At 32.3% G+C, this 14605-nt stretch overlaps 1 protein-coding gene across 4 annotated transcripts in view; it reads left to right on the top strand.

The window, feature by feature from the left end:
* Window positions 1-5096: 5096 nt before the first annotated feature.
* LOC108973006 overlaps window positions 5097-14605 on the top strand; it is a 19992-nt gene continuing 10483 nt past the window's right edge. The window contains exons 1-2 of one of the 4 annotated variants that reach the window (XM_018939994.1): window positions 5243-5493; window positions 5551-5623. The gene's annotated coding sequence lies outside the window, so the exon portion shown is untranslated. The other 3 variants (XM_018939992.1, XM_018939993.1, XM_018939995.1) reach the window with 3 other exon arrangements.

Raw genomic sequence — 14605 nt, 5'->3', positions numbered from 1 at the left:
AGTTATAATTAGAGGAGGTGGGCGGTGGGGCCAAAATGAGCGCAAAAGCATATTATGGAGCAGCAGTAAGTAAAAGGCAAGTGCAACAGGCGAGCGATCAAAAACTGACCAGGTGACTAGCTAAACTTCGAGCATACCAAACACAACGTTGTTTGTTTGCTTCACTAATAGTCAACTAATATAAATTAGTGTGTACTGTTAGACAATTGGTGTAACATTTGGAAGGTGTGCTTGAATGAGCTCGAGATTTGCGTCTCGCAACTGAAAATTAAGTGAAAGTGTAACAACACTGCACAAATTTTGTTTATAACTACCTACTTATATATGTATGTATTCATTTCTAATCGAATATTGCGAATTATCTGATTAGCAGGTCAGATTTCCTACCTCGGTCCTAATTCATATTGTAACCCAATGACCATTCTTGGAGCGGAAGGACTAGTTTTGGTGTTTTTATCTCCTCATATATCTCATCCTATTCAATTTTCGCACACAGTCCGCCCAATTAAATATTGTGTGGCAGAGAACACAAATTTACTCTATTCACTATTTCTAGGACCGATTGTCCATTTTTATAGTAGTTAAAAATATTTTCCGCTGTTCAATTGTAGGTGAACGAATTGCAGAGTCAAAGTATTTATTCGCAACGACATTAATTGAAAACAAGAATGAAAGGGCAAATTTCCAGTCATATCATACTCTCGCCATTTGCACGGTCATATTATATATTTTCAGGTTTTGCAAAACTTTATATTAAAAATATTGCGTCAGAATTCAACATGTATTATTGGAAGATAGCGACTAGATTACAATAAAATTTTGGTACCTTATTAAAGCACAAAATTTAACTGCGTTAAAATTCATTACGGCAGATAAAATGTAATATAACAAGTAAGGAAGGACTAAATTTGGGTGCAACCGAACATTTTATACTACTGCAAGAATCAAAGCTAGGGGAAACCAATCAGATAAAGTAAAGTAAATTATATAGGAGCTAAGCCAAGTTTTCGATCAAATTTACCTATTTTACGCACAAAGATACACTGTTATGAGTAAAACGCGCTCTCTTTTTTTCATTGGGATAACTCGCATATTGGGCGATATATGTATGCGATATAAAGTCACCCGGGAATCACACACATCGGGTCCCGAGATATACGATTTCACCAAAAAGTGGGCGATGCCACGCCCCTCATCCAATTTTCACACCATCTTCCACAAAGCTCTTTCATACCATACCTGTGGTTAAATTTAATGTCCTTGGCGTATTTAGTTATTGATTTATCGAGCTTTTACAAATTTTAACAGTACCGTTATATGGAGAGTGAGTGGATTTCATTCATTTTTAAATTGTCGATAGAAGTTCTTATAAGAACTTATAGTACATTAAACTTGTTAGAGTGCGCCGCCACGCCCCCTTTTTCAAAAACTTTTGCCCACAGGTCACCCTTAACACTACGATCCTCTGTTCCAGAGCACAGTTTTAGTAGTTTCAGTTGCTTAGTTATGGCACTTTATATATTTTCTACGTTTTAGTACTAAGGAACCTACGTGCCAAGTATCATCATGATATCTCAATTGTTACTCAAGTTACAGCTTATACAGACGAACGTCAACCGGATTTCAACTTTTGTCTCTTCTCGTCATCCTGATCATTTATATATAGTATACATAACTAAATATCTATCTCGTTCAGTTTAGGTGATAAACAAAACTATAATACTCTGCATCAACTGGTTGAAAGAGTATAACAACAGTTATAAATAAATACGAATGATGGTCGCAATTGGAAGGTACTACTGGCCAATCTCGTTCACTCAACATGACCAAATTCGACCGAAAGAATTTGTGCTACTTCTTTTGCTAACGTATTTTAAAATTGTTCAAACTAGTTTTTATTTTTAAAGGCATTTTGAGTTTGGCGTATTGATTAAAAAATTAATGTTTGTCTCTATGACCAAATGAATACTTAATTTTTTGTTAAGAATGTAATTTATACAATTCATGGACCGGGCCAGGTTTGCAGATGTCATAATCGATCCGAATACGACTAAAGGAAATATAGAAGAAAAACATATTTGTGATTAAATAAGTGTATCTAACATTTAAAAGTTCATATTCCTTTCATTCATTGACGAACATTATCGTGATTTCATTAAATATGAATTATTGAACTAGCGTAATTGATGTCGTGTTAAATATTCTCCCTTAAGATCTATGTATGTACTTTTCAAGCGTTTGAACCAATTTTCGAAGCACTTTTGTTACTCTGATTGAGGTATCTTCAAAACAACCATTCTGAAGGCATGAACTCTTCAAGTGTCGAAAAACGTTGACCTATTAGCTTAACTCCTATGTACGGAAATCATTTGGTTTCACGCCAGGACTATACGATGGATGACTCATCAAATTGAAAGTTTAAAAAGTTGATGTTTGAGAGCTCGCATTATCGTGGTGAAAAGTGATCCGTTCTCGGCATTCGTTTTTTTTTCATGAAAGATAACTAGAAAACAAATGATTGTGTACCACTCAGAATTTACTGTTCTACATTGTTTTAGTGGCATGGTTGAGATATGTCCAGTTGTTCAAAAAGAAAAGAAAATAAAGTTGTTCCATTAAAAGTGAATCGAAACCCAGTTTTATGCACCTGTAGTCTTCATATATAAGTATTAATTTATGCTTATATTGGTGACATTGGTGTATAGATTCAGGTTGAAATAAACTCGCCTTGTTAACGAATATACGAGTAGTTCATATTTCAGTCCTTCCGTTATTTTTAATGCTGACAGCTGCACAAATAAGTGAGAGCCATTAAACGATCTTGGTTCAATTTCTGTTACGGTATTATACATAATTTTCCACCTAAGACAGGATAATTTTCATGATATGGGTACCAAATAAGGGGTAAATAATAAAATATTTATACATTTGAAACTATTCACTTCTTTATGGGCTAAAAGATATTATATTATTTTGAGGTGTAAAAGGGAGTGCTTCACTGCAACAATGTGGCCTAAATCTTTGACATTGTTACCGATTTCGTTATTCGTGCATCTTTTTTTTAGGATCCCTTTTTTTATACAAAACTTGAATACCAATGACGACCTCTGTCATTTTGTTTAACGAAACACTTATTGTAATGTATAACATAACAACTTATTGTTGTATATTAAAAGTGCGATTAATTTGAGGTTAAACAACTGATTCCGTTAATTTCCAACTACCAAAAATATAAAAGCAACAGTCACCAACCAATAAGTAATGGTCACTGCAGCTGCATATTTACTTACATATGTGGAGGGTATTGCTAGCTATAATTTATGGAATTGGTCAATCACCTTGTAAAAAAATTGAAAATCAACAAAGCTTCTGAACACGTACGTAGTCTAGTGTTTACATTCATACGTACTTATATACATATGTATATACGGTTAACGTTTTTTGGTCACACAAGTAAAAAAAAAAAATTATTGGAAATCCTAAACAAAACACATAAACACATCCATATGTATGTATAAGCACTTGTAGCTACATACATGAGTGTATATGGTATGTTTTCTTCGGTGCGAGAGATCCATATTTTTAAGCGCTGAGCGTACAGAAAATATTTATGCGTGACCAAATTGTAAAAAATATCAAGACAGAAAACCCAAGAATTAGTTATCAATAATTGGTTGCTCGGTTTTGATAAAGTCACACATTCTTTCAAAATCTTTATTTTTGAGGACATCCCTTCACTATGAATTTCAGAAGTAATGTTTACTTTCTTGTTTTCTTGTCAATTAATATGAAGGAAATGTAATTATATTAAATGCCAATTTCAATATTAATCATAGAAATCAATTAATTTCATCCAAAAATAACTATTTTAAATTCACATGAGAACCAAAAATGTAAATGCTATGGTGTTTCAAGTAGACTGGATTCTATAGCCTTCCTCAAATCACAATCTCGTACCAGTATCCCAGTCAAGCATATACATACATAACTAAATATAATCCACTAGACTTCCGCAATGGGGGTGTAATATACTGTAACGTGCGTTAGTTGCCCTTCTTTCTTTTTAAAGCTAACATAAAATATTTCTCATTAATATAAAATATTTATTCACATAACGGATAATAACTTATTCTTTACAACAGGCAATCTGAAAATAGAATCGTCCATTTTTTGAAGTGTCAAATGCGGGAGAAGACGGGGAGAACTCAACAAATTTTGCCTATATTTAGGCATGCACATGAAGGTAGTTATATCTCTCACTATCGATTAATGGGTTCGGTTTTTCGACTGAAAGGTATTTATATTCCCTAAAGACTTTTTTCTCTCAGAACTGAAGCCAATGTCGCTAGAAATTAATCTAATAGAAATGGAGAGTTGAGAATAGAGCTTATTCTGAAACAAAAACGAAAAAATATAAACCTTATAAACGGTGTATCGAAAGCAACTATTTGAAACAATAACATCGAACTATTCCACATATTTTTTCCTTAAAACAATTTGGGTTGCTTACTGTGTACTTGAGAGTATAGGAATTTGGAACAGTAGAATTGAACTTAAACGAAGCTCCAACATCCATTTTTCGGATAACAAGAAGCACATAAATAGAGGAAATGTAGACTATTCTCTTTTATTTTATTTTTTTCTTTAATATTTTTTCTAATTCGAATATGATTCTAATGAATTTTTTATATTTATAGCTTCATTTAGTTTGTGAATGTATTTAAGAAACGAAAGCGACAACTTTTGCAGTATTTATGTATATGTAGGTATGTAATTGGGTCACCAAAATTGAGTGTCATTAATGCAGAGTTCGATATCGAAAAAAGGAATATGTGGATCAAACTGGTTGTAATCGAACAAGAAAAAATCTTTGAAATGCAAAGGCATCCATGTGATGTAAAAAGACATAAAAAATAAAAGCGAGTGTTTGAAACAGCTGAGGCCTAATGACAATTAATGTTATGAATAAAGAAATATAAAGAAATAGAAAAAACCAACCGATCAAACCACTCCAGGTTGTAGCGATTGTTCATTTGGCCAAAGTGATCGTTGCTGAAGTGCTGATGAACGTACCTTTTCAGTTTGATAGAAGCCATTGCGCACATCGGTCGTGATTGTCTGTTGTCGGACATTCAATCCGGCTTTATACGTCGAGTTGTTTATTAACAGCTCTTATTTGTACATTTTCGGTTTTAAATTTTTACAATTAAACTATTTTGAGAAAATATAGGTATTTAAATTCTACAGCCTTTATATAAATAGTTACTAAGAATGTGTGAAGAGTGATAGAAAACAAGCACATCATATATAATGAGCTGAAGCTTGTGAAGTTGTTTATCAATTTTCAATTGAATTGACATCTGATTTACCGTACTAAGTGTTCTAAGGAATAACAAAGTTGAATCGTGAGATTCAAAGTGTACATTGCGTATGTGTACGTTTAAAATTCTTGAGAGCGATGAAAGTCTTCCGAGGGTTTTATTAAAATAACAAGTAAGGTGCAGCTAAGTTCGGGGGTAACCGAATATGTTATATTTTAATAATTTGCAGGGATCAAAGTCGTCGAAATACAAGTATTGGCGAAACTCTATAAGAGAATTAAACATTCATATTCGACTAAAAGGTGAAAGGATACAATAATATTTGGTATTTGAATGACTTACATATATTATAGGTTTTAAGTTCTCTTTTTGCGAGAGTGGAAAAATATCAAATTGAATATTAGAAGCATATTTTAATAATTTATCAATAATTTAATGTATATACACATATATAAGTATGTACAAATATGTATATATAGTATATAAACTACGCAGAGCCTGTCTCTTATACACATCTTCTTGTAAAAATAAGTATACTTTGAATTTTAATTCAGTTCATGATATTTTTTAAACTCTTTGTGAATATACATAAATAACTGCATCTAAAGTTGTAGAGACACTTGTGAAATATGTGTTTAATTTTTAAGGGAGTTCATTACTCGCTTTTCCATTCCAACATTGAGCTCACATTTAGTGATTATTAATTTTTGGCTTTAGCATTTGATAGATGAGTAACCCCTTCCATTTATGGTATTCCTTGATGTTATCCGAAATATGAGGATGCGTTCACATAACTTTTCCGTGTTTATGATGATTTTTTGCCCATGTTAGAAATAATCTAATAATCAATGCAATAGAATCGTTAAATTAAATTTGTCAGTGTTTAATAATATAACATACTAACATAATTGTAGTTTCTTGTATATTTAAAATTGAAATACTACTCGTCTAAACAGCAGTGCTATGCTTTTATACAAATCTATACTGAGATTATCACTCAGACCACATACAACCAATCATTTTTTAATTATTATTGTTTAAGCACGGGGCTTATTCAAGCTTCAATTACCTTCGTATATTATTTCTAATAAATATACAAGGTGACTTGCCATAAAGAGTAAATTTAGAAGATACACATTTGCAAAAAGAAGCAGCAATCACTACCACGCATTGCACACAAATAAGTGTTTATGTAAATATTGTATGTGTTATATAGTTTTATAACTGATGAGTTAGGTATTTGGATATTTTTCGTCACTACGCCCAGACAACAGTTCAAAATAACTTTCAAATATAAATAAAAAAGTTCCCAACTTTGAACAATGTTGCATAGCCTATTGTGACAAAAAAATACTCGAAAATTTTTAAAAAATCTTCACCTTTTCATAAATTTTGTCGCCTTCAAAAAATCTCCGCCAGATATAATACACTTATGCCTATGATTTTTCCAATCCTCAAAACACTCTTCATAATCACTTTTTGGGATGCCCTTCCTCCACGATGGGGAAGGATAGAGAATCACAAGAAACTAAAATTGGTGAATAAAGTGATTGATCGGTAGTATTCATTGTGTTATGACTTCAATTCGGTCACAATCGTAATCTTTTTGAAAAAAGTTAGGCTTAATCGGGACGAGTCTAGCAACAACGAATTTCATACCCTAAATAGACACCGAAATCATTCGAATGGACGCACGAGAGATGTCCAGCACTATTTTATAAATTATGTATTTAAGTTTAAAACAAATGAGTAATTCTCAAAATTGTTAGTTGATAACATGATAAAGAGTTAGATAGATAATTTAATTCTGCACTATTCGTTGAATATTCTTCGTTCAGCTCAAATAGATTTGACGACTTTCCCACACTCTAACGCGGAAACCATTGTAGCCTTCTGAACTTAATCGCATACTTTGAGAGTATTGGAATATGTCGCAACAGAACCTTTTCCCTATTAAATTGTTCAGGCCAAATACAGTCCGAATTATTTCAACCGAAGATTATGTGATGGCATCGATATATTTAGAGAATTCAGATAGGCAATTTGAAAGTTTACGTTTTCATTTTCATCAACAACAGATGGTGAAGGTGAAAATCAACAAATTGCCTGGCAACAACTACGATATCTGGAAATAAACTCCGTCCACAGCAGTTCATAAATTGTCTGTCACTTTATTGCATTGTTTTGCATTTGGTTTCAGTTCTATTCTAGACAAAGAGTGCTAACATTTATCATAAACCTAAAATATCCTAGATCCGATGAAATTGGTCGCTGGGTCGAAAATTGACAAACTGTTTTCTGCAATGTTGTTTACGATACTTGTTTAACTCACCAGAGATTGAGGCCTTTTCGAAAACCTTCAGTACTTCACTATTGTCTCCGCTGCATTTTTATGTCATAATTCAAAAGATACATTTTTACTTTTAATTTCACGAAATGTTGGTACTATTTGCTTTACTTATATTCAAGAATATTAAATATGTATGTATGTATATACTAAACTAAAAGTCATAAAGAAATTCATAACTTTGTGATATTCCTTTTGTGATAGACTTTGAAAAATCGAAAGTTTCCCAAACCATAATTATTTTGTTGTTTGAAATCAAAACTAACGAGACAGTTAAATAAATACAAACAAACCTTTTCGGTGAAATTTCAATTAAAAATTAAATTGATGACGACGCACCAAATTTGGCAAGAGAAAATACTTACACTTCATACTTGGTAAAAGATGAATGAATGGTCAAGTAATTAAGCAAATCCGTGTAATGCGATATAGAAATTTATTGACATTTTATGGGTGCCTACAATACGTACATGTGCAAATGCAATATTTATGAATAAGAAGCAGTAATGAAGTTCCTCTTTTGATTCATTAAATACCTGTATATATGCTATTCTTAATGAAATTTCAAGACTTTTTTTTTGGCAACGGTTAAAGTCTTGTCTTTGTTGTTTATCAGGCTTATAATTTCAAGAGAAATGCAGAATCTCATAATGAACTCGGGCTATGTTTGAAGGTTGCAAAGTCAAAAAAGATACATTTTATGCTCTTATCCATTGACACCATGTCAAGGTTTACTGAACACCTAATACCTGCCATCGATTTTATACTTTCTTTTACTTCTTAAATTGAAATGTTAATAAGGTTAATAGCATTTTAAGAGGGTATATTAAGTTTGCCACGCTGTTTGTAACACACGAAAGGAAAAAGAAAATAAAGTTTTTATATGATCAGTTGATGAATTGAATCGATTTAGCCGTGTCCGTCTGTCTGTCTATCCTTCCGCCCCTCAGTCTCTATATATGTATATACAAACTAGTCCCTAAGTTTTAGAGATATCGGTCTGAATTCTACACCCATCCTTTTCTCACAAAAAATCTGCTCATATGTCATACTGTAGCGAATAGCTGCCATACAAACTGAACGATCGGAATCAAGTGTTTGTATAAAAGGCATCTTTCGTATTTGTGAAAGGTATTCGATGCAACCGAAGTTAACGTTTTTTTCTTGTTACTTATATCTTATCTTCATAGTTAGGACAATTTTAACGAAATTACTATTCAATTTCAGTATTTCATAATAATAATCGTTTAAATTATGTCAAATAATAAAGAAAAAATTAGAAAAATTTATTAAATATATAGCCTAATATTTCATTACACTGTTATCTGTTGCAATAAAATTAATATTTTCGGTTGCATTTCTTACCAAACGTCTGTAAGAACCTATCCAAAAATTTTGAAGGCATTATATATTCATTTAAAAAGGAAACAATCCGTCAAAATTGACAACGGTATTTGGCAATATCATTTTCATTTTTTTGTCCTTCCAAAGGAGGAAAATTATCGGGTTTTCTAATAGGATCGTTTCGGCCATTTTTAATGTGCCTATAATTTAATTCCATTGTATTAATTAATGTTTACAACTTCATCATAGAAAGATATACTCAAGAACAACGTTTACAAATTATTAAATTTTAAACTAATAATAAATAATTAAATAAATCATCTTCTCCAATCAGGCTCTCTTCCATCTGAGTGGTAAGAGAAATAATCAAAATATTTGAAAGCAAAGAAAGCCCACAATTTGAAAAACCTGTAGATATCGTCATATATTGATAATATTGAAATTGGTTTGTGGTTGGGCTAATATCCGTATAAGCGTTTGGAGAAATAAAAAAGGCATCTGTTAAGGTTAACGAAAAATAAATGTTTTCAAAATTTGATGAAGCACTTACATTGGCCTACCTTTATACCGAGTAAAATAATAAATTCATGTTATTTAATCATATTCTAGTATGATGAATGGGACCAATCGATGGCAGTTTCAACTAATAATGATTTTTAATTTAATTGCCTCCTCTCATACTCACATATTGCGGGCGTACGTAATTATCAAATGCGGCAAAACTTAGACTTATGTACTTAACTATTTATTAAATTTCCTTTTTTTCAAATTAACTACATGAGTATCGTAAAATAATGTGAATTTATAGTTTTATGAGTTATCAAAATTGAATTTTTTTGTATTTTCTGGAATAGGATGTCAATCTTAAGAGTCGTTATGGCAAATATTACAAATTCCCAAATTCTTATCGGTCACAAATTATTGTATTTGAATTCCACGTTTAATTTTTAAGGCACATTTTAATATTTTCAATATTGTCAAATTGACATCGTTGACTCACCTCTCAGCTTCCTACGAAACTGAGAAATACAGCAAAAGAGTTAAGCAACAAGCTCGCAAATGCACAATAGGCTAATGACTCACTTATACATGCATAATTACATTTACATTTCACTGTTTGTTTATTGTTGCCAATACTTTTGGTAATGTGGTAAATTTTTGTGGTTTTGTTAATGATTTCATGCGTTATTTCTCACTTTACAAACTCTTTACAAATAAAGTATGCGCTGAAGATGTTGCGAAATTCGCATTGAACCAACTAATACTATATACATATCAATAATATTCGATGTCAAGGTTTTTCTTCCATAGTATTGATTTCATTCTCAACCTTTAACAAATATGCTGCTCTGGAGCTTGTAAACGGCAAAATATTTACGAGGACTATGCACCACATGTACAATATTATGTACATAATTAAATTACGACCATGTGTCCGCTACTGAAGCACATTGTAATAATTGTAGAAATATTGATTACGACAGTTTCGTCCCTTTTCCTTTAGAATAATTCCACTCCATAGGAACGGCATTTTTGCAATTACTATGAAAGTGTAACAAATCAATTTATTGCCTAAGTATTGCATATTCGAGTTCCAACCAATGGATAAAGTCTAACTCTGTGACAAAAATTGTTACTTGGAAAATAATTATAGTCATTATAAGTCATAAACCTATTAATTCTGATATAAACCTATTAATTCTGATTATTTTAAGTAAATATTTACATCTGTTTTTATTCCTTTAAAAGTATTTTCTAAGTATCAGAATTTATAACTTATTTATATGCTATAATTCATATTTTAGTAGATTTCAACTTCTTATTTCCACATTTTTATAGTAATTTTTCTATCATAATTCTGAACATTACTTAAATTTTTTTAAATAATTGATACACATTTTCTATGATTTGCTTATAAGCCCATCAACTTCTTGAATTTTTATTTTGTATTTGTTGGTTTATAACTTATTAAATAGCCAGGGTGGATAATTCTCAATTTTTAGCAATAATATTTACTGTTTTTAATTATAATCATTTTAAAATTTCCTTTTATTCATATTTATTTGTTGAATAATATTCTTAGTTAGGTTCAAACTGATTCGATGATTTTCCCACACTCCATTGGGGAAGTATAGCCACCTGAACAGAATCATTTATTCTGAAAACATCATGGGAATACGTGGCAAGTGGTGCATTTTCAGTCAATGGTTGCTTTAATAGTATTTAATGAGATATTTTTATTTTTTATATTTTAATTCGGTGGATTCACATTACGCCAAATAAGAGTTGAACCAATTTCCTATCGAAGATTATGTTATGCCATTCCAGAAGTTAGAACACAGTTTGAAAAGTTTCGTTTTCATTTCCATAAAAGACAGTAGCGAATGACACGCGTGATGTTTTACTCCACGGAATGAATCGAAGACGAATCGTCTGCATATACTTTAGACTTTACATATCTCCACAGGAAAAAACGGTGTGATATCTTGGTGGAAAATCGACCAGCCCAAAACGTGAAATTATTTGCTCACCGAAGTGCTCTCTCAATATATCCATTAATTGATGCGATGTGTGGAAAGTGTCCGCGTTTTGTTGAAACCAATTGTCGCCGGGATCACAAGCTTCAATTTCAGACATCAAATAGCGTTAATGGTAGCCATGGTAGGCTGAACAAATTTTGGCTCGAAAACGCCGGATATCGAGCGGCTTCAGTTCTTGGCCAACATTTATTTTGTACGCTTTCAGTTTAAGATATCGACGTAAAATGCGCCAAGTCGTTTCATACGTCAGTCCGAGTTGATGCGAACGGCTCCAAATCGACTTTCCACGGTCTTCGTGTATACTCATGGTCTCAAGATCGGTGATGATACTCATTACGAATAGTACGCTCAGTAGGCCTACTATGTTGACCATAAGTTGAGCGAAGCGCGTTAAACACTTTCTTTAATTAAAATTAAAAGATTTGTAAACATTGTTCTGTAGTAAGTGACAGCTTGACGCGACCCACGTGTGATCTGATGAAGAATTCTATTGAAAAAAGTACCTATACTTGGATCACCCGTTATTTCTGCTGATTAATCAATTTCCAATTGTATACGCATATTCAGGACCAACCGAAATGTCTCAACACTTCACCATACACACAATTGTTTAAACAGTTGCTAATCTCATTGGATTAAGAAAGGCGAGGAATACATGTCTGTTGGAAATCACCCGACAGTAAAGAGACACCACAACCTCTGTTTAAATCTTGCGTTGTTCTGTGCAATGCGTCGAAAATATTTGTGAGCCATTATGCATTCATCTCAAATTATGATTGAAATTTTTGTCAACACCGACGCAATTCAAAGTACAAATGCAAACGTAGCCATTGATCACTCCTCTATTAGGTTATGTATAATAGCTGAACCCTAAAAATATCTTTGACACCTGCAGACAAATTATGTACCGTTACGCTCCGACTAACTACAATGAACGAAGCATAGTTTGTTTCAATCATATTGTTGCATGTAATTTTAATGCTGAGCATATTCATGTTATTTCATGTACATTTTGCAGTACATTGCCTTCGCTTTCAATGCAGGGAAAAGTGGCACGAGATTTTGTGTGAAAATTTTCACTTTTAATTTTGAACTTACAATTTTATTATTTGTTGCTTTATGGTTTGCAGATATTTCGGTGCAAAACACTTTTAATTTGTAGCGTGATCGCTGAAAACTTGGAAGATGAAATGAAAATTGTAATTTGCTAGCCAAGCAACGCTTGTAACTACTCATGAAATTATGATCACCACTTAAATTAAATAAAAAAGGGGTGCAAATGCAATGTAATATTATATATACCAAAAACAACTGCAACAATTAATAAATACACTGCGGTACAAAGGCAATAAATTAGTACAGCCTCAAGAAATACTTGTATATTTGTAGAAAATACTATGAAGCGGAGTAACTCGTATTTGAGAAGAGATTCTTTGATAAATATTATTTTAAAATTTAACGCAACAATAAAATTTGCAATCTAAGACCTTAAGACCTTAAAATTAGTTTTATACCAGTGATCGACTAGCTCTCGCTCCGATAAGTCGTGTCTTTGCATTTCGAGTGTTTTTTCGACATTTTCTGTTTCTTATTTTCGGACCTTAATCCGTCTTTCTTACTTTTCTCTTTTACTGTTCGCCTGAGTTAATATATCTATCAACCAAAGTCCTCAATAATACACGCGACACCAAAACACTTCAGCAAATCACATATCGATAACACATTACAAGAAATGCTATATAAAGAAACACAATAACACAATAATATAGGTTCTTTGTTCATTGTACATTGTCATAGATATAAGTACATATTTAATAAATAAAGAATCAGTTCTTCATTGGACTTAAATTATATTCATAAATAAAGAAAATAACTGGAGCCCGAGCAGGGACCGCATAACAAGGATTCCGGATATAAAATCCTTCTATAAGTCGGTCGTAAAATGTACAAGGGACATAGTCTCATAAAACAAAACACACCTTCATAGAAAGATACATAAATAAAGAAAAACAGTGAAAAATTTATAATAAAGTGAAAAATTAGAAAAAGAAAAAAATTATAAAAATGGCAACTTTAGCAGAAGTAGCAGCTATGCAAGTAGTAAAAGCAGATCTACAACGAAGGATGTGTATACAAGAAAACGATCATCTGAGCCTCCCACCTCCATCAACGGATTACAAATGTTCATTTACAAGTCCAGAAGAAATTGATTTAAATATGTTTAAAATCCTCACCACATTCAACGGAGACCAGAAGAGATTAATGGATAGTATCAAGAACTTCGAAGGACATAATAAATATATCCAAGCACTCATGATGATGCAGTCAAAAATTATTGGAACAGCCGCACCAGTACTGATAAATAATAATAGCAAACTAAACTTCAATTAAAGCAGTTCGCACATTTATAGCAGGACTCAGAAGCATAGCAATAAAGAATGCTCTATACTCCAGAGGATGTAAGAACATAGTGGAACCATACGCCATAGCACGTACTATGCAACACGATGCGCAGTACCAGTTCCTAGAGTACTCACCAAGGATTCATCAACCTACAAAAAATCCATATGTTCAACAACAGCCGTTCAACCAGCCCAGGAAAGCAATAGAGCCGATGGATGTAGACTCGTCTTTCCAATACAGATGACCTACACAACATCAACAAGCAACAACAAACAACGGCCAGCAAGCTCAACAACTCCAACAGCAAGGACAATGCTTCAATCCTTTCCGAAATCCCATAAACAATTTCAGGAAACGAGATCGAGAAAATTCATTTAACCAGCAACGATTGAAAGACAGGAAACTCAATCAAATCACCAGAGACGAGCACGGTAATGATTCCCTCTACAATGAACAGTCAACTAGTGAGCACAGCCGTCAGAAACATTTTTTATACTAAGGAATGGGTTGCCCACACTCCAAAGGACATCACCTGATGGCAATCCAGTATATTTATTAATAGACACAGGATCTGAAGAAAATTATGTAAGTACTAAGTATCCATATGCTAAGAAAATTAAATTATCCAAACAATTAAACACAAAAACTAT

The sequence above is a fragment of the Bactrocera latifrons genome, unplaced genomic scaffold (assembly GCF_001853355.1).
Source record: "Bactrocera latifrons isolate USDA-ARS-PBARC rearing strain unplaced genomic scaffold, ASM185335v1 scaffold_448, whole genome shotgun sequence".
Taxonomy (NCBI): Eukaryota; Metazoa; Arthropoda; class Insecta; order Diptera; family Tephritidae; genus Bactrocera; species Bactrocera latifrons.
This window is presented reverse-complemented; position numbering and strand designations above follow the sequence as displayed.